General features: G+C 48.6%; 1 protein-coding gene and 1 non-coding gene across 2 annotated transcripts in view; both read left to right on the plus strand.

Moving 5' to 3' along the window:
• Positions 1-21,372, plus strand: part of LOC134933180 (solute carrier family 22 member 4-like) — a 265,361-nt gene that overhangs the window by 220,376 nt on the left and 23,613 nt on the right. The window lies entirely within an intron of this gene.
• LOC134938665 (U5 spliceosomal RNA) lies at positions 14,632-14,745 on the plus strand. The gene has a single exon (XR_010181179.1). It is a non-coding gene; the product is annotated as a U5 spliceosomal RNA (small nuclear RNA).

The following is a 21,372-nucleotide window of genomic DNA, read 5'->3' on the forward strand; positions in this document are numbered from 1 at the left end:
GTGGTACAGGATTACCATTACCAAGTCCAGACTCTGCCGTTTGGACTGTACATGGCACCGAGGGTGTTACCAAGGTAATGGCCGGAATGATGATACTCCTTCGAAAAAGGGGAGTTTTTAATGATCCCGTACTTGGACAATCTCCTTATAAGGGCGAGGTCCAAGGAGCAGTTGCTAGTCGGGGTAGCACTATTTTGGAAAGTGCTACAACAGCACGGTTGGATTCTAAACAGTCCAAAGACACAGCTGTTTCCTACGACACGTCTACTGTTCCTGGGGATGGTTCTGGACACAGACCAGAAATAAGTGTTTCTCCCGGAGGAGAAAGCCATGGAGCTGTCATCTCTAGTCAGAGACCTCCTGAAGCCAAAACAGTTATCGGTGCATCAGTGCACGCGAGTCCTGGGAAAAATGATAGCTTCCTACGAAGCAATCCCATTCGGCAGGTTCCATGCAAGAAATTTTCAGGGGGACCTGTTAGACAAGTGGTCCAGATCACATCTTCAGATGCATCGGCTGATAACCCTGTCTCCAAGGACCAGGGTATCTCTACTGTAGTGGCTGCAGAGTGCCCATCTTCAAGAGGGCCGCAGGTTCGACATACAGGACTAGGTCCTAGTGACCATGGATGCCAGCCTTTGAGGCTGGGGGGCAGTCACACAGGGAAGAAGCTTCCAGGGACTTTGGTCAAGTCAGGTGACTTCCCTACATAAATATTCTGGAACTGAGGGCCATTTACAATGCCCTGAGTCAGGCAAGGCCTCTGCTTCAAAAGGCCGGTCCTGATCCAATCAGACAACATCACGGCAGTCGCCCATGTAAACCAACAGGGCGGCACAAGAAGCAGGATGGCGATGGCAGAAGCCACAAGGATTCTCCGATGGGCGGAAAATCATGTGTTAGCACTGTCAGCAGTGTTCATTCTCGGAGTGGACAACTGGGAAGCAGATCTTCTCAGCAGACACGACTTCCACCCGAGAGAGTGGGGACTTCATCCAGAAGTCTTCCAAAGGATTGTACACCATTGGGAAAGGCCACAGGTGGACATGAAAGCGTCCCGCCTCAACAAAAAGCTATAAAAGATATTGCGCCAGGTCAAGGGACCTTCAGGCGATAGCTGTGGACGCTCTGGTAACACCGTGGGTGTACCAGTCGGTTTATGTGTTCCCCCCCCTGCCTCTCATACCAAAGGTACTGAGAATAATAAGAAGGCGAGGAGTAAGAACGATACTCGTGGTTCCGGATTGGCCAAGAAGAGCCTGGTACCCAGAACTTCAAGAAATTATATCAGAGGACCCATGGCCTCTGCCGCTCAGACAGGACCTGCTACAGCAGGGGCCCTGTCTGTTCCAAGACTTACCGCGGCTACGTTTTGATGGCATGGCGGTTGAACGCCGGATCCTAAAGGAAAAGGGCATTCCGGAGGAAGTCATTCCTACGCTGATTCAAGCCAGGAAAGATGTAACTGCAAAACATTATCACCGCATATGGCGGAAATATGTTGCTTGGTGTGAGGCCACAAAAGGCCCCAACAGAGGAATTTCAACTAGGTCGATTTCTGCATTTCCTACAAGCAGGAGTGTCTATGGGCCTAAAATTAAGCTCCATTAAGATACAGATCTCGGCTCTGTCGATTTTCTTCCAGAAAGAATTAACTTCAGTACCTGAAGTTCAGACATTGTAAAAGGAGTGCTGCATATTCAGCCCCCGGTTGTGCCTCCAGTGGCACCTTGGGATCTCAACGTAGTGTTGAGTTTCTTAAAATCACATTGGTTTGAACCACTAAAAACCGTGGATCTAAAATATCTCACGCGGAAAGTGGTCATGTTATTGACCTTGGCTTCGGCCAGGCGTGTATCAGAATTGGCGGCTTTGTCATATAAAAGTCCTTATCTGATTTTCCATATGGAGAGGGCAGAATTGAGGACTCGTCCCCAGTTTCTCCCTAAGGTGGTATCAGTTTTTCACTTGAACCAACCTATTGTGGTGCCTGCGGCTACTAGGGACTTGGAGGATTCCAAGTTACTGGACGTAGTCAGGGCCTTGAAAAATTATGTTTCCAGGACGGCTAGAGTCAAGAAAATTGACTCGCTATTTATCCTGTATGCACCCAACAGGCTGGGTGCTCCTGCTTCTAAGCAGACTATCGCTCGCTGGATCTGTGACACGATTCAGCAGGCGCATTCTGCGGCTGGACTGCCGCATCCTAAATCAGTGAAAGTCCATTCCACAGGGAAGGTGGGCTCATCTTGGGCGGCTGCCCGAGAGGTCTCGGCTTTACAACTTTGCCGAGCTGTTACTTGGTCAGGGGCAAACACGTTTGCAAAATTCTACAAATTTGATACCCTGGCTGAGGAGGACCTTGAGTTCTCTCATTCGGTGCTGCAGAGTCATCCGCACTCTCCCGCCCGTTTGGGAGCTTTGGTATAATCCCCATGGTCCTTTCGGAGTTCCCAGCATCCACTAGGACGTTAGAGAAAATAAGATTTTACTCACCGGTAAATCTATTTCTCGTAGTCCGTAGTGGATGCTGGGCGCCCATCCCAACTGCGGATTGTCTGCAATACTTGTAAATAGTTATTGCTAACTAAAGGGTTATTGTTGAGCCATCTGTTGAGAGGCTCAGTTGTTTTCATACTGTCAAACTGGATATAGTATCACGAGTTGTACGGTGTGATTGGTGTGGCTGGTATGAGTCTTACCCGGGATTCAAAATCCTTCCTTATTATGTCAGCTCGTCCGGGCACAGTGTCCTAACTGAGGCTTGGAGGAGGGTCATAGTGGGAGGAGCCAGTGCACACCAGGTGGTCATAAATCTTTCTAGAGTGCCCAGCCTCCTTCGGAGCCCGCTATTCCCCATGGTCCTTTCGGAGTTCCCAGCATCCACTACGGACTACGAGAAATAGATTTACCGGTGAGTAAAATCTTATTTTTTCTGTTACCACTTAATCAGAAACAGAGCCAATGTTGCATTTCTGTTGCTAAACGGGCAAAAACCAATGTTACTGAGTAAGAACAAAAAAAACAATGTTACAATTCTACTGCTAGTTGGAAAGATTTAACAGAATAAACATAGAGCATGTATGGTATAAATTCTTCACATCCGATTTAACACTGTTAAACAGTTAAGAATAGGTATATTTCAAACTGCCAAGTTATGCTGGTAAACACAATAAAGTAATCAACCAAATTTCTCTGACGTCCTAGTGGATGCTGGGAACTCCGTAAGGACCATGGGGAATAGCGGCTCCGCAGGAGACTGGGCACAAAAGTAAAAGCTTTAGGACTACCTGGTGTGCACTGGCTCCTCCCCCTATGACCCTCCTCCAAGCCTCAGTTAGATTTTTGTGCACGAACGAGAAGGGTGCACACTAGGTGGCTCTCCTGAGCTGCTTAGTGAAAAAGTTTAAGTATAGGTTTTTTATTTTCAGTGAGTCCTGCTGGCAACAGGTTCACTGCACCAAGGGACTAAGGGGAGAAAAAGCGAACTCACCTGCGTGCAGAGTGGATTGGGCTTCTTAGGCTACTGGACATTAGCTCCAGAGGGACGATCACAGGCCCAGCCATGGATGGGTCCCAGAGCCGCGCCGCCGGCCCCCTTACAGAGCCAGAAGACAGAAGAGGTCCGGGAAATCGGCGGCAGAAGACGTCCTGTCTTCAATAAGGTAGCGCACAGCACCGCAGCTGTGCGCCATCGCTCTCAGCACACTTCACACTCCGGTCACTGAGGGTGCAGGGCGCTGGGGGGGGCGCCCTGAGACGCAATAAAAACACCTTAGATGGCGAAAAATACATCACATATAGCTCCTGGGCTATATGGATGCATTTAACCCCTGCCAGTTTTTCCTTAAAAAAGCGGGAGAAAGGCCGCCGAGAAGGGGGCGGAGCCTATCTCCTCAGCACACAAGCGCCATTTTCCCTCACAGCTCCGCTGGAAGGACGTCTCCCTGACTCTCCCCTGCAGTCCTGCACTACAGAAACAGGGTAAAACAAGAGAGGGGGGGCACTAATTTGGCAGATTAATCAGTTACATGATCACGGCAATGAAGGAGGTTTTGAACATTTCTGATACTACAAGTACCACAAAAAAGGGTATTATGTGGGGTGTGAAAAAACTACCCGTAGTTTTTCCTGAATCAGATGAATTAAATGAGGTGTGTGATGAAGCGTGGGTTTCCCCCGATAAAAAACTGCTAATTTCTAAAAAAAATTATTGGCATTATACCCTTTCCCGCCAGAGGTTAGGGCGCGTTGGGAAACACCCCCTAGGGTAGATAAGGCGCTCACACGCTTATCAAAACAAGTGGCGTTACCGTCTCCTGATACGGCCGCCCTCAAGGAGCCAGCTGATAGGAAGCTGGAAAATATCCTAAAAAGTATATACACACATACTGGTGTTATACTGCGACCAGCAATCGCCTCAGCCTGGATGTGCAGTGCTGGGGTGGCTTGGTCGGATTCCCTGACTGAAAATATTGATACCCTGGACAGGGACAGTATATTATTGACTATAGAGCATTTAAAGGATGCATTTCTATATATGCGAGATGCACAGAGGGATATTTGCACTCTGGCATCAAGAGTAAGTGCGCTGTCCATTTCTGCCAGAAGAGGGTTATGGACGCGGCAGTGGTCAGGTGATGCGGATTCCAAACGGCATATGGAAGTATTGCCGTATAAAGGGGAGGAGTTATTTGGGGTCGGTCTATCGGACCTGGTGGCCACGGCAACGGCTGGGAAATCCACCTTTTTACCCCAGGTCACCTCTCAGCAGAAAAAGACACCGTCTTTTCAGGCTCAGTCCTTTCGTCCCCATAAGGGCAAGCGGGCAAAAGGCCACTCATATCTGCCCCGGGGCAGAGGAAGGGGAAAAAGACTGCAGCAGGCAGCCTCTTCCCAGGAACAGAAGCCCTCCCCCGCTTCTGCCAAGTCCTCAGCATGACGCTGGGGCCTTACAAGCGGACTCAGGTACGGTGGGGGGTCGTCTCAAGAATTTCAGCGCGCAGTGGGTTCACTCGCAAGTGGACCCCTGGATCCTGCAGGTAGTATCTCAGGGGTACAAATTGGAATTCGAGACGTCTCCCCCTCGCCGGTTCCTGAAGTCTGCTTTACCAACGTCTCCCTCCGACAGGGAGGCGGTATTGGAAGCCATTCACAAGCTGTATTCCCAGCAGGTGATAATCAAGGTACCCCTCCTACAACAGGGAAAGGGGTATTATTCCACGCTGTTTGTGGTACCGAAGCCGGACGGCTCGGTGAGACCTATTTTAAATCTGAAATCCTTGAACACTTACATACAAAGGTTCAAATTCAAGATGGAGTCACTCAGAGCAGTGATAGCGAACCTGGAAGAAGGGGACTATATGGTGTCTCTGGACATCAAGGATGCTTACCTCCATGTCCCAATTTGCCCTTCTCACCAAGGGTACCTCAGGTTTGTGGTACAGAACTGTCACTATCAGTTTCAGACGCTGCCGTTTGGATTGTCCACGGCACCCCGGGTCTTTACCAAGGTAATGGCCGAAATGATGATTCTTCTTCGAAGAAAAGGCGTCTTAATTATCCCTTACTTGGACGATCTCCTGATAAGGGCAAGGTCCAGGGAACAGTTAGAGGTCGGAGTAGCACTATCTCAAGTAGTACTACGACAGCACGGGTGGATTCTAAATATTCCAAAATCGCAGCTGATTCCGACGACACGTCTGCTGTTCCTAGGGATGATTCTGGACACAGTCCAGAAAAAGGTGTTTCTCCCGGAGGAGAAAGCCAGGGAGTTATCCGAGCTAGTCAGAAACCTCCTAAAACCAGGCCAAGTGTCAGTGCATCAATGCACAAGGGTCCTGGGAAAAATGGTGGCTTCTTACGAAGCGATTCCATTCGGCAGATTCCACGCAAGAACTTTTCAGTGGGATCTGCTGGACAAATGGTCCGGATCGCATCTTCAGATGCATCAGCGGATAACCCTGTCTCCAAGGACAAGGGTGTCTCTCCTGTGGTGGTTGCAGAGTGCTCATCTTCTAGAGGGCCGCAGATTCGGCATTCAGGACTGGGTCCTGGTGACCACGGATGCCAGCCTGAGAGGCTGGGGGGCAGTCACACAGGGAAGAAATTTCCAGGGCTTGTGGTCAAGCATGGAAACGTCATTTCACATAAATATCCTGGAACTAAGGGCCATTTACAATGCCCTAAGTCAAGCAAGGCCTCTGCTTCAGGGTCAGCCGGTGTTGATCCAGTCGGACAACATCACGGCAGTCGCCCACGTAAACAGACAGGGTGGCACGAGAAGCAGGAGGGCAATGGCAGAAGTTGCAAGGATTCTTCGCTGGGCGGAAAATCATGTGATAGCACTGTCAGCAGTGTTCATTCCGGGAGTGGACAACTGGGAAGCAGACTTCCTCAGCAGACACGACCTCCACCCGGGGGAGTGGGGACTTCACCCAGAAGTCTTCCACATGATTGTGAACCGTTGGGAAAAACCAAAGGTGGACATGATGGCGTCCCGCCTCAACAAAAAACTAGACAGATATTGCGCCAGGTCAAGGGACCCTCAGGCAATAGCTGTGGACGCTCTGGTAACACCGTGGGTGTACCAGTCAGTGTATGTGTTCCCTCCTCTGCCTCTCATACCCAAGGTACTGAGAATCATAAGAAGGAGAGGAGTAAGGACTATACTCGTGGCTCCGGATTGGCCAAGAAGGACTTGGTACCCGGAACTTCAAGAGATGCTCACGGAGGACCCGTGGCCTCCTACCTCTAAGAAAGGACCTGCTCCAGCAGGGACCCTGTCTGTTCCAAGACTTACCGCGGCTGCGTTTGACGGCATGGCGGTTGAACGTCGGATCCTGAAGGAAAAAGGCATTCCGGATGAAGTCATCCCTACCCTGATCAAAGCCAGGAAGGATGTAACCGTGCAACATTATCACCGTATTTGGCGTAAATATGTTGCGTGGTGTGAGGCCAGGAAGGCCCCTACTGAGGAATTTCAACTGGGTCGTTTCCTGCATTTCCTGCAAACAGGACTGTCTATGGGCCTAAAATTAGGGTCCATTAAGGTTCAAATTTCGGCCCTGTCGATTTTCTTCCAGAAAGAACTGGCTTCAGTTCCTGAAGTTCAGACGTTTGTCAAGGGGGTACTGCATATACAGCCTCCTTTTGTGCCTCCAGTGGCACCTTGGGATCTCAATGTAGTTTTGGGGTTCCTAAAATCACATTGGTTTGAACCACTCACCACTGTGGACTTAAAATATCTCACATGGAAAGTGGTAATGCTGTTAGCCCTGGCTTCAGCCAGGCGTGTCTCAGAATTGGCGGCTTTATCCTATAAAAGCCCTTACCTAATTTTTCATACGGACAGGGCAGAATTGAGGACTCGTCCTCAATTTCTCCCTAAGGTGGTTTCAGCGTTTCACTTGAACCAGCCTATTGTGGTACCTGCGGCTACTAGGGACTTGGAGGACTCCAAGTTGCTGGACGTAGTCAGGGCCCTGAAAATATATGTTTCCAGGACGGCTGGAGTCAGAAAATCTGACTCGCTGTTTATCCTGTATGCACCCAACAAGCTGGGTGCTCCTGCTTCTAAGCAGACTATTGCTCGTTGGATTTGTAGTACAATTCAGCTTGCACATTCTGTGGCAGGCCTGCCACAGCCAAAATCTGTAAAAGCCCATTCCACAAGGAAAGTGGGCTCATCTTGGGCGGCTGCCCGAGGGGTCTCGGCTTTACAACTTTGCCGAGCAGCTACTTGGTCAGGGGCAAACACGTTTGCTAAATTCTACAAATTTGATACCCTGGCTGAGGAGGACCTGGAGTTCTCTCATTCGGTGCTGCAGAGTCATCCGCACTCTCCCGCCCATTTGGGAGCTTTGGTATAATCCCCATGGTCCTTACGGAGTTCCCAGCATCCACTAGGACGTCAGAGAAAATAAGAATTTACTTACCGATAATTCTATTTCTCGTAGTCCGTAGTCGATGCTGGGCGCCCATCCCAAGTGCGGATTGTCTGCAATACTTGTACATAGTTATTGTTACAAAAATCGGGTTATTATTGTTGTGAGCCATCTTTTCAGAGGCTTCTCTGTTATCATGCTGTTAACTGGGTTCAGATCACAGGTTGTACGGTGTGATTGGTGTGGCTGGTATGAGTCTTACCCGGGATTCAAAATCCTTCCTTATTGTGTACGCTCGTCCGGGCACAGTATCCTAACTGAGGCTTGGAGGAGGGTCATAGGGGGAGGAGCCAGTGCACACCAGGTAGTCCTAAAGCTTTTACTTTTGTGCCCAGTCTCCTGCGGAGCCGCTATTCCCCATGGTCCTTACGGAGTTCCCAGCATCCACTACGGACTACGAGAAATAGAATTATCGGTAAGTAAATTCTTATTATTTCACCACTGGTTATATTAACCTGCTGTAAACGTGTTTGATAATAACAGTGATGTTAAGAGATTAATTTATGTGCTGATAGATAGAATAGATGTTCCTGCACTGCAAGCGAGCCCCCCTTCTACTTTTGTCCTATGTGCCTCCGGGCAGTGAATGGAGACAATGAGAGCGGGGGAGAAATGCTGATGCTGGAAAGAAGGACAGATGAAGAGCGTGCGGCTTCTGCTGTCCCAGAGATCAAACACCTCCTCCCCTGTTGTGCTAGCACATTGCAGAGGAGGTAGGTGATCTCTCTGGGATGAGAGAGCCGCCCTGAAGCTCTTACAGAATTGAGTGCGGGCGAGATGGCTGCTGAGAACACGTGTCGCTGTGCAGGGAGCTGCTTCTAGACCCAGGCGCCGGGTCGGGTATGGATTCCCCGCGCCTGGAAACAGTGTGCGTCCAGGTTAACGATGATGTACGTTTCACACTGAGCTTTATCACACCGATTTGTCCACCGATTGTAACAATACCAAAAGAGTGCGCCACACATTAAGCCTTCTTTCGCTAAAACCCACTAGTTGTTTTTTCCTTAAATCCCTTAAACTATGGGTAATGTGCAGAGCTGTTGGACTCTGGAGGAACCAAAGGCAGAAAGTAAACTAGGTACTGTGAGGGCTACTGAAGAGTGGTCTTCAGAAATGGGTCAGAACCAGGTGGCAAAGCTGTACCAGGGAATGGATAGAATCAAGTCAGAAGGCAGCTGAAGACAAAACCAGGAAATCATGAGAAGCAATACAAAGGGAGCAGGTGAGAAGAATGGTCAGAAGAACCGGATCAGAACACAGGTACAGGAAGTTCCAACAGAACAGACGCTAGAACATAGGTACAGAAAGTTCCAACAGAACAGACGCTAGAGATCAGGAAGTGAACCTAATACTCTGGCATCGAATAGTGCCCAGAGACTTCCTTATAAAGAGAGCGCTTTAAATATTATGCCAATGTGATGTCACGTTTTTGGCGTGCCTCTGTCTTTAAATTATAAACAGCTACAAGTGGCTGTGGTTGCAGCCAGCTGTAGCAGAGCCATCCACAGCAGCTGAGGAGAGGGAGAGGAGACGCTGGCAGTGAAGGATCCTACTAAGATGACTGCTGGCCAGCAGAAGACCGGCATCTGTCCGCCAGTGAACTGCGGCCGCCCAAGGAAATCCAGAACCACCAGACCCAGTAAGAGGGTTCCTGGATCCAGTGTGTTGCTTATCTGCCACAGTCCATTTCTGCCTGAATACATTCAGAAATGTAGAAAGCTTATACTGAACTCAAGGCCACCTGTGCTGTTGTACGTACGCCTTAGCAGTCACGTTAGCTACTATGGCTATAGCTATGACAATTTTATGTCTGTATATACTGCTAGTCACTAAGATAATAGTTTGCTATAGTAAAAACAGTACAGCAATTCTTTCTGCTGCGGGGTACACTGGGCTTCACAAGGATTAACATCGGGTGTTGAGTAGGATCTTGATCCGAGGCACCAACAGGCTCAACGTTTTGACTGTTCCCAAGATGCACCCCACCACCTCCTCTATAACCCCGCATCCGTGCACAGGAGCTCAGTTTGTAAGTTGGTGCCATGCAGTAAGCAGGCAATCAACAGGAGGGCTGCTCCTGCAGCCTATATCTTAGCTTAATTTCAGAAGAAAAGAAGAAATTTGATGACTTCCAGGGCTGCAGCTTTCCTGAATGTCAGATAGACATCCTCTGCTGCAGCTCCATCACTCCCCCAGCGGCGCTGTATACTCCCGCGCCCTGGTTGCCGGGTCACTACAGCGGAGGCTCCGGTGTATTTCCTGTCGGTCACACACACTCGCCGCTGTCCTCTCGGATCGCGTGGCCACAGGTGAAGGGGGAGGTAAGGGGTCTCTTTGGCCTGCTTTTACTGCGATCCGGCGCGGGCTTGGGGGGCGGGCTGCACGCGCTGGCGTGGACACTGTAAAGGGCAGCCGCTCCACTAGTCACGCAGGTAGGGTTTTTCTCTTATTAAAACCCGTTTTTGACAGCCCGCAGCGCCCGGTGGGGAAGCCAGCAGGGGGATAAGGCCTAACCTGTAGCCCCTCCCCCAGCCCCAGGGCGCCATTTAGGTAAATGTTCCCGCCCTGGTGCTGCATATCTCTCCCTCACTCCCTGTCAGCCGCCATCATAAGGAGCTGCGCTGTTCCTGGGACTGCTGGGGCAAATTCTCCTCTGTAAAGCCGCCTGCTCGCCAGCGCTGTGCATTTTACAGGACACTTATGTATTCTACATGTCAAGGGACAGTGTTAGTTAAGAAAGAGTGCATACATTCAGGGTTGTGTGATACAAACACCCTGTGATATACATCCAGTATCTACTGTGTTTTGTTATATCTAGTGTTTCTCATACGTCCTAGAGGATGCTGGGGTCCACTTCAGTACCATGGGGTATAGACGGTTCCGCAGGAGCCATGGGCACTTTAAGACTTTTTAAGGGTGTGAACTGGCTCCTCCCTCACTTAGCACTTAGCCCCCTCAGGTTACAATATATACGAGTAGCAAGCTGAGTGAAATACCCGAGATGGCAGCCACGCAGCAGCTACATGCACTCACACATATATAGTCACAAACGTACCATGCAGAAATTATATACCATAAAACTGCACTGGACTAGCAATACAAAGTAATACTCAGTATAGCTATATATGTAAAATAGGATTTTAATACCTACCGGTAAATCCATTACTCCTAGTCCGTTAAGGATGCTGGGGTCCACTTCAGTACCATGGGGTTTAGACTGTTCCGTAGGAGCATGGGCACTTTAAGACTTTCTTTATCATCCACTAGGGGTCACTGGAGTACTCTTGGGATATGGACGGGCGTAGCCGAACAAAGGCACTGAATATTCAAATTTAGGACTCTCCCCCCCTCCATATCCCCGAGTACCTCAGTGTACGACCTCAGTGTTTTTTCGGTGCTCACAGCACGAACATCAAGGCTTGTGGGAAGAGCCCACATTTGAGATTTTATTTTTATTTTTATTTTACACTTCCCTTCCCCAGTTTCTTGAAAAACAGGGGTCCGGGATGGTGCCGCTGCAAGGCAGCGTATGGCGTGTCGGTCCTCACAAAGAGCACCCTCACAGCCACAGGCGCTGCAAGGCAGCGCATGGCGTGTCGGTCCTCACAAAGAGCACCCTCACAGCCACAGGCAGCTGTCTCCTGCAGGCTGCACGGAGCTTACAGAAGAAGCTCCGTCACAGCCAGGATAGCACAGCCAAGATGATGATCTGAAAGCTGGACAGAGCTTAGAAGTCCGTCACAGCCAGCATCAGAAGCCCGTCTCAAGCTGGACGGAGCTTGCAGCACAAGGTATGGTGGGGTCAGGGCGGTCAGCTCACGCTGCCGCCCTGCAGTGTGGGGAAAGTGTTTATTTTTTCTGTTGCCCACAGCTGATTACAGCCGCCGCTCATGCCCCGCTGAATTATCTCCCTGCACCCGTTCCAAGAAGCAGAGCGGCCGCACGTCAACAGCTCCGAGCGGCCGCACGTCAATCACAGACGCCGGCCGCTCTCCCAGCGAGGACACAGCTCCGAGCGGCCGCACGTCAATCACAGACGGCGGCCGCTCTCCCATCGCTAAGCTGGACACTGCAGTATAGCTAGGGGGTGGTAACTGAGATTACACAGCTCCGAGCGGCCGCACGTCAATCAGACGCCGGCCGCTCTCCCAACGCTGGTACCCGGCCACTGCTGTACAAAGCGCCGCCCGAGCCAGCTACTCTGCAGAGAGCCAGCGACGCCGCTCATATCCGGCGCCGCACGACTTCCGGCCGGCTCCCGCTGTCCGCTATACAGCCAGCTGCGGAGACAGGCTGCTGCCGCTGGCCTCCTACATCCGTCCCCCGCTGCTATCCGGCTCCCCGGCACCCCTCTGCTAGCTATTGCGGTGTAAGAGGGGACAGCACTACGGCTGAACAGGGGGAGATCGCGGGACACAAGGGGCTGATACGCTCTCCCTGCACCCGCTCCAATCCGCTGCAGGTAACATAGGATAGAAGTTACCTCACAAGCAGCGCAGCTGCAGGGGGGGTGAGGGGGGAGTAAATGCCCATAGCAGCAGAGGCTGCATGGGTTAACAAAAAGGCTGTTCAGTTTGTTAAGACTGCAATATAATATATACACTGCAGGCTGGATTTAGAGTAACTGGAAGTTAACTAAGTGTATGGGTTTACTGTATAATAGACCTGTAATAACATATACGCTATTAAGCATATATTACCTGTATAAAAGGCTATTAAGCCTATATTAACACTGCCTGTACTGTGATTTTCAGTGAAAGCATAAGCCATTTTTAATCATTGCTGTTTTTCCAGCTTATAATTCCTGAACATTCCGGCCATACACCTTTACTCCACAAGGAGGCGCAGGGGTGTTAGTGGGAATTTTTAGTTCAGGATGATTCTAGAACATTCCTGCCCTACATCTTTAAGCCACCAGAAGGCGCAGGGGTGTTAGTAGGAATTTGGTTCGGGTTTCATGCCCATGTGAACTGCTTTTCACATAAAGAACACTTTAGAATATGCTGTTCAGCAATAACATATATATATATTGATATATATGCCATATAATAACTTTATTAAGTCGTGCAAGTGTCTGTTTGTTGCCTATTATGATGTCTGTCTACATAGCGAATAAGGCTCTAGTGCAGACTAAAATTGTTAACATTGGCAATTCAAATTAAAACAGCGGTAATCGGAGTCTCGGAATGACTCCGCCAGCGCTAACAAAAGACAGTCTTTCCAAAGGGCCAATTTTCCTTTGGGTACCAGAGTGTTTATTTCACTGGTCTTATAATTTAATGCACGATTCTATGTCAAATCTCACACCGATAACTACAAGTGAGAAGGGTACATTAGTCCAGCACGCAGATAGTGCGGGGTTTTGGACAACCATACATAATCGTTTCCAAAAGGACGCGATCCGCCATTGGTATATGTGTTTCTGTCAAACATTATAAAAACCACAGATACATGTGGGTCACTAGAATCTATGTATGAAACCATGCCGATCACTGTTAAAATAAGCTGCAGAGCATATCTGTAAAGCTTCTGCTAACGCCGGTTATTTTCATGGTCGCTAGTTAAGCGCGACAATGCCAGAGCTTGTTTGCTCATACATTTGATCTACTTGTAACGGCATTTTATCCCTTTAGGCTATTCAGCCATTAGCGCATACTTGTAACGGCGTTTTATCCCTTTATAAGAAACAGTCACGCTGACGTTGACGACATGACGTTACAGTCAGCAAGCCAGTGGTTTGATGACCTCTTTTACAGTTGGGGAAGCGTGTCTTTACATGTTACAGTTGCGAGGTTTCAGGACTTCAACTCATACATGTCTCAGCTATTTACAGCTTAAAGTACAAAACGGCCTCTGTCGAACGGTTGGCAGGTTGTCATTTAGTCTTTGCTGGTTTATAAACCAGGCAGTAGTACGCCAACAGAGTCAAAGTTACTTATTCCCTTCTGTTTGAGCAAAACCAAACAGCTCTGTCGCAATATCAGTCAGCAAGTCATTTACTACAGTTAGAAAATGGATTTTCTGCGGTTAGTATTTGCTTATTGGAGCCACAAAATTTGCATAATTGCATTGGATCTTCACAATGCGTATTTACCCAGTCCGGTTTGTTCATCACAGGTTCTAGCGTTTGCAAATCGCCACAACCATTAACCATTTCATGTCTACCGTTGCTTATCGCTTTGGGTATTTACCAAAGTGATGTTCGGATGATAGCTCATCTCACATAAGAACTCTGTCTCAACAAAGTTCCTCTAACTTGCGCTACTAAGGTATACTGCGGTAGCAGATCAAGTTCGAAAACAATCGCATCTAATTCCGTCTAAACGATGTCAATTCCTAGGTAAGATTATAAATACGGTAAATCAAAGACTTTTACCTACTACACCAGCAAGAACAAATGTACATCTAGTAATTAGTGCAAAACACGCACACTAGCGGTACATTGGTGTATTCACCTATTAAGAATAAAGATGTGTTTTCAATTTAGTTCGCCACCCTTCACTCGCGTTTCCCACAGAGGAACAAGGGTGCATATACTCTGGACTACAGTCGCAGAGGGTCAGGATTTGTAGTTAAAATTAGCGACAAAGGTTCTAAAACACGACAGTTTGCGGTCGATAAATGTCCTAGAACTCTGTGCATTTTACAATGCAATACATGATTCGCTTTCAGTCTGACCAGGGATATACTCTGGTTTCTCTTCAGAACGAATAAATCTTTCGCCTTTTACTAAAGATTTCCGTGGAGGGGAACAACCGTGAGTTTCATGTAAATTTTTGATGCCTGCCTCACGCTGGCCTTAAGCAGTCAAACAAGGCAACGGCAGTTGCATACAAGTGAGAACCAAGAAGCCGCATGGCAATGCGGCATGAGAACCAAGAAGCCGCATGGCAATGCGGCATGTGACTCAAATCCTCAATGGCTCAGAACACCATTATGTGAAAATGTCAAGAGATCATTCCGTGAGTGGACATCTGTTAGACAGAGGATCTCACCCGTCAGGATTTGGATCTTGAAAACTGGACATTAAATCCACAGGTGTGTCATATGTGAGTCCACAGAAGGGGGTTACCCTCAAGTATACAGGATGGCATCTCGCCACAATTAGAAAAGATCAGTATGTGTACAAAACAGATCACAAGGGCAGTGGCGGTGGAGTCTCTCACATTCGTGTGGTCATTCAGCATCGGGTATCTGGCTCTACCATTTTCCACTGCTCTCTCTCCGTTGCCAAAACGGATCATAAGACAGTTCGTCACAACATACTGGTGGTATCTCATGGGTTTCGGAGAAGTTTGCTTCTCGAATTTTAAAGGAATACTGGCACACGATCTTGGCCCGCTCATAATACGTCCAACCTGTTACATCAGGGAACGTTCGTTTACCCATAGTTACCTAGGTACCTATTATCTATGTACCGCAGCTGCGGCTGACAGGGTGAGGGTTCAGACCGCCCTCTTAAGAAATAGAGCATTACAGTATCGGTTATACTAACCATGTTACGAGCTAGTAAGTCGCTTAAGGCAGCTCATTATTACGAAATAGAGCATTACAGTATCGGTTATACCAACCATGTTACGAGCTAGTAAGCCGCTTAAGGCAGCTCATTATTACAAAATTTCGTGTGCTTACATAGGTTGTAAACCTTGGAAGTTTCCAACATCATCCTTCAAGTTACCCGTATTCTGTTAAACGGGGTGGCATGGAAAACTGCGTTGATCTGCACTAAGAGTGCAGGTATCTGTGTGGTAAACTTATTTTCAAAGACGTTTGCCTCTATTTGCGTCTGTACACATCTTTCTACAAGGTGTCATCAAAGTTCAGACTCTATTTATCCCACCTACAGCGCCAGGCGACTTGAGGTTGGGTTCAGTTTTCTTACAGTTTTCATATTTTGAACCCTTTCAACAAATGGGAATTAAGTTTCTCACTTTGGAAAACAATTTTCTTATAGTCTTGGCTTCGGCAAGGGTTTTGTTTTCATATTTGGGTGCCTTGTATTCCAAGCCACCGTATTTGAGTTTTCTCATGACAAAGCAGATCTTCGGACGAATCACGCTTTCGTATTCTTCACATCAATATACCAATAGGGGTTCCTGTGTGGACAGCACATTTTAGAATTCTGAATGTGGTACACGCATTACGCGTTTATATGCCGAACGTCAACAGTACGTGATATGAATACGTTGTTTGTTCTCTAGGATACTGCCAACTGGGGTTAACCAGTTTCTCAGCAGACATTATCCAGTTGGGTAATAATAATGACTACAAGTCAGGTTTACCTTAAGGCTAAGTTACAATCGCCTACGTCAGTAATAGCTCATCCCACAGGTTCTGTGGGAATGTCAGACCCAGTGGGTCGTGGAGTGTCTAAAACGCGGCTATATAGCCTTCATGTGCACCATGTTTGTGCACGTTTACACGTTATAAATGGTGGCGCCATCAGCATCTAGCTTTGGCCTGCCTACTGTTACAAGTATCAAACAGCTCTCCCGCCCACGAGGGAAGCTTTGGTACGTCCCAAGAGTACTCCAGTGACCCCTAGTGGATGATAAAGAAAATAGGATTTTGGTACTTACCAGGTAAATCCTTTTCTTTGAATCCATAGGGGGCACTGGACGCCCACCCAGAGCAGTTTTACCTGGGTTATTTTAAGCTCAAGGGAGCTTAGGGTAACAAGTTTTACTTGATTGATATTAAGCTCAGAGGAGCTTATGGTAACACATTTTCACCGATTGGTTCAAATTATAAAGTTCTATCGGTTATGGTGTCAACGGTTTAGTTGACAGTAAGGTTATGGGTCAACATTGTTGTTGTCCGTTATGTTATAGGTATTCTCCATTGTCAACCTCTCTATATCGTTCCTGTTCGCTCAGTAAAAAACACTGAGGTCGTACACTGAGGTACTCGGGGATATGGAGGGGGGGAGAGTCCTAAATTTGAATATTCAGTGCCTTTGTTCGGCTACGCCCGTCCATATCCCAAGAGTACTCCAGTGCCCCCTATGGATTCAAAGAAAAGGATTTACCTGGTAAGTACCAAAATCCTATTTTTCAAGGGTGTGAACTGGCTCCTCCCTCTATGCCCCTCCTCCAGACCGCAGTTTAGAAAATGTGCCCAGGCAGACTGGATGCACTCCAGGAGAGCTCTACTAAGTTTCTCACTTGGAAAGTGGTGATGCTTTTGGCCTTGGCATCCGCAAGGCGGGTGTCTGAGTTGGGGGCCTTGTCTCACAAGAGCCCTTACCTGACCTTCCATGAAGATAGGGCAGAGTTGAGAACTCACCAACAATTTCTTCCACAGGTGGTTTCGTCTTTCCATATGAACCAACCTATTGTGGTGCCATTGGCTACTGACACTTTCACTGAGTCAAAGTCTCTTGATGTGGTTAGAGCTTTGAAAATTTCTCTTACGTCCTAGAGGATGCTGGGGACTCCGTAAGGACCATGGGGTATAGACGGGCTCCGCAGGAGACATGGGCACTATAAAGAACTTTAGAATGGGTGTACACTGGCTCCTCCCTCTCTGCCCCTCCTCCAGACCTTAGTTAGATCCTGTGCCCAGGAGACTGGGTGCATTACAGGGGAGTTCTCCTGAGTTTCTCTGAAAAAGAATTTTGTTAGGTTTTTTATTTTCAGGGAGCACTGCTGGCAACAGGCTCCCTGCATCGTGGGACTGAGGAGAGAGAAGCAGACCTACTTAAATGATAGGCTCTGCTTCTTAGGCTACTGGACACCATTAGCTCCAGAGGGAGTCGGAACGCAGGTCTCCCCTCGCCGTTCGTCCCAGAGCCACGCCGCCGTCCTCCTCACAGAGCCGGAAGATAGAAGCCGGGTGAGTATAAGAAGAAAGAAGACTTCAAAGGCGGCAGAAGACTTCAGATCTTCTATGAGGTAACGCGCAGCCATTGCTCCCACACACAACACACACGGCAGGCACTAATGGGTGCAGGGCGCAGGGGGGGCGCCCTGGGCAGCAATAATAAACCTCTAGGACTGGCTACCAGGCATATATAGGCTGCGGAGGCAGTATATATTATAATCCCCCGCCAGTATTACAAAATTGAGCGGGACCGAAGCCCGCCGCTGGGGGGGGCGGAGCTTGATCCCTCAGCACTAACCAGCGCCATTTTCTCCACAGAGCACTGCAGAGAAGCTGGCTCCCCGCACTCTCCCCTGGTGAACACGGTGACACAGGGCAGAAAAGAGGGGCGGGGGGGCACTTGTAAGGCGCAGTGAGTGTATTATATACATATAATTATATAAAAGCGCTATTTATCTGGGGATTTTTTTCCAGTGTCAGTTGGCGCTGGGTGTGTGCTGGCATACTCTCTCTCTGTCTCTCCAAAGGGCCTTATTGGGGAATTGTCTCCATATAAATATATCCCTGTGTGTGTGGGGGTGTCGGTACCAGTGTGTCGGCATGTCTGAAGGGGAAGGCTCATCTAAGGAGGAGGTGGAGCAGATGATTGTGGTGTCTCCGTCGGCAATGCCGACACCTGATTGGTTGGACATGTGGAATGTTTTAAATGCAAATGTGACCTTATTACATAAAAGGATGGACAAAGCAGAGTCCAAGGAAAAAGCAGGGAGTCAATCTATGGCTTTGACTGTGTCACACGGCCCTTCAGGGTCTCAAAAACGTCCCCTATCCCAAATAGCAGACACTGATACCGACACGGATTCTGACTCCAGTGTCGACTACGATGATGCAAGGTTACACCCAAGGGTGGCAAAAAGTATTCATTATATGATTATTGCAATAAAAGATGTTTTGCATATCACAGATGACCCCTCTGTCCCTGACACGAGGGTACACATGTTTAAGGAAAAGAAACCTGAGGTAACCTTTCCCCCATCTCATGAGCTGAACGCGTTATTTGAAAAGGCTTGGGAAAACTCCGGACAAAAAGCTGCAGATTCCCAAGAGGATTCTTATGACGTATCCTTTCCCTGCACAGGACAGGGTACGGTGGGAATCCTCACCCAGGGTGGACAAGGCTTTAACGTGCTTGTCCAAGAAGGTGGCGCTACCGTCTCCAGACACGGCAGCCCTCAAGGATCCTGCTGATCGCAGACAGGAAACTACCTTAAAATCTATTTATACACATACGGGTGCTTTACTCAGACCGGCAATAGCATCGGCTTGGGTTTGTAGCGCTGTAGCAGCTTGGACAGATACCTTGTCAGCTGACATTGATACCCTAGATAGGGATACCATTTTATTGACCTTAGGTCACATTAAAAACGCAGTCTTATATATGAGAGACGCTCAGAGAGACGTTGGGCTGCTAGGTTCGAGAGCCAACGCCATGGCGATTGCGGCTAGGCGAACCCTGTGGACCCGCCAATGGACGGGTGATGCCGACTCAAAGAGGCATATGGAGGTTTTACCTTACAAGGGTGAGGTTTTATTTGGGGAAGGTCTCGCGGACCTGGTTTCCACAGCTACCGCGGGTAAATCTACTTTTTTGCCTTATGTTCCCCCACAGCAAAAGAAAACTCCACAATATCAGATGCAGTCCTTTCGGTCGCATAAGTCCAGAAGAGGTCAGGGCTCTTCCTTCCTCGCCAGAGGTAAGGGTAGAGGGAAAATAATGCCTGCTACGGCTAGTTCCCAGGAGCAGAAGTCCTCCCCGGCTTCTACTAAATCCACCGCATGACGCTGGGGCTCCACTGAGGGAGTCCGCACCGGTGGGGGCACGTCTTCGACTCTTCAGCCAGGTCTGGGTTCTGTCAGACGTGGATTCTTGGGCGATGGAAATCGTATCCCAAGGCTACAAACTGGAATTCGAAGAGATGCCTCCTCGCCGATTTTTCAAGTCTGCTTTGCCAGCTTCTCCCCCAGAGAGGGAAATAGTGTTAGCTGCAATTCAAAAGCTGTGTCAACAGCAAGTGATTATCAAGGTTCCCCTAGTCCAACTGGGGAAAGGGTACTATTCAACCCTGTTTGTGGTCCCAAAACCGGATGGCTCGGTCAGCCCCATTCTGAATCTAAAATCCCTAAACCTGTACTTGAAAAAGTTCAAATTCAAGATGGAATCGCTCCGGACAGTGATCTCCCGCCTGGAAGGGGGGGATTTTATGGTGTCACTAGACATAAAGGATGCATACCTTCATGTCCCCATATATCCTCCTCATCAGGCGTACCTGAGATTCGCTGTACAGGACTGTCATTACCAGTTTCAGACGTTGCCGTTTGGGCTTTCCACGGCCCCGAGGATTTTCACCAAGGTAATGGCGGAAATGATGGTGCTCCTGCGCAGGCAGGGAGTCACAATTATCCCGTACTTGGACGATCTCCTGATAAAAGCGAGATCGAGAGATCAATTGCCAAAAAACGTGTCGCTCTCCCTGAGAGTGCTGCAGCAGCATGGTTGGATTCTAAATCTACCAAAGTCACAATTGATTCCAACGACTCGGCTATCATTCCTAGGAATGATTCTGGACACGGAACAGAGAAAGGTTTTTCTCCCAATGGAAAAAGCCCAGGAACTCCAGAACATGGTCAGTGACCTGCTAAAACCAAAAAGTGTCCGTTCATCAATGCACTCGAGTTCTGGGAAAAATGGTGGCGGCCTACGAGGCCATCCCCTTCGGCAGGTTCCATGCGAGGACATTTCAGTGGGACCTTCTGGACAAGTGGTCGGGGTCCCATCTACAAATACATCAGAAAATTAGCCTGTCCCCCAGGGCCAGGGTGTCTCTCCTGTGGTGGCTGCAGAGTGCTCACCTTCTAGAGGGTCGCAGGTTCGGCATTCAAGACTGGGTTCTGGTGACCACGGACGCGAGCCTCCGAGGATGGGGAGCAGTCACACAAGGAAGAAATTTTCAGGGACTGTGGTCAAGCCAGAAGGCTTGTCTACACATCAACGTACTAGAATTGAGGGCCATATACAACGGCCTACGACAAGCGGAGAATCTTCTTCGCGACCTGCGTATTCCAAGACTTACCGCAGTTACGTTTGACGGCATGGCGGTTGAACACCGAATCCTAGCTGGGAAAGGTATTCCGGAGGAAGTCATCCCTACTCTGATAAAGGCTAGGAAGGAAGTGATGCCGAAACATTATCACCGTATCTAAAGGAAGTATGTGTCTTGGTGTGAAGCCAAGAATGCTCCTACGGAAGATTTCCATCTGGGTCGTTTTCTGCACTTTCTACAGACAGGAGTGGATATGGGCCTAAAGTTAGGCTCCATTAAGGTACAGATTTTGGCCCTATCTATATTCTTCCAGAAGGAATTGCCTTCTTTCCCAGAAGTCCATACTTTTGTAAAGGGAGTGCTACACATCCAGCTTCCTTTTGTGCCCCCAGTGGCACCATGAGACCTTAACGTGGTGTTACAGTTCCTAAAATCACACTGGTTTGAACCTCTTCAAACGGTTGAATTAAAATTTCTCACTTGGAAGGTGGTCATGTTGTTGG

Source organism: Pseudophryne corroboree, chromosome 6, assembly GCF_028390025.1.
Source record: "Pseudophryne corroboree isolate aPseCor3 chromosome 6, aPseCor3.hap2, whole genome shotgun sequence".
Classification (NCBI taxonomy): domain Eukaryota; kingdom Metazoa; phylum Chordata; class Amphibia; order Anura; family Myobatrachidae; genus Pseudophryne; species Pseudophryne corroboree.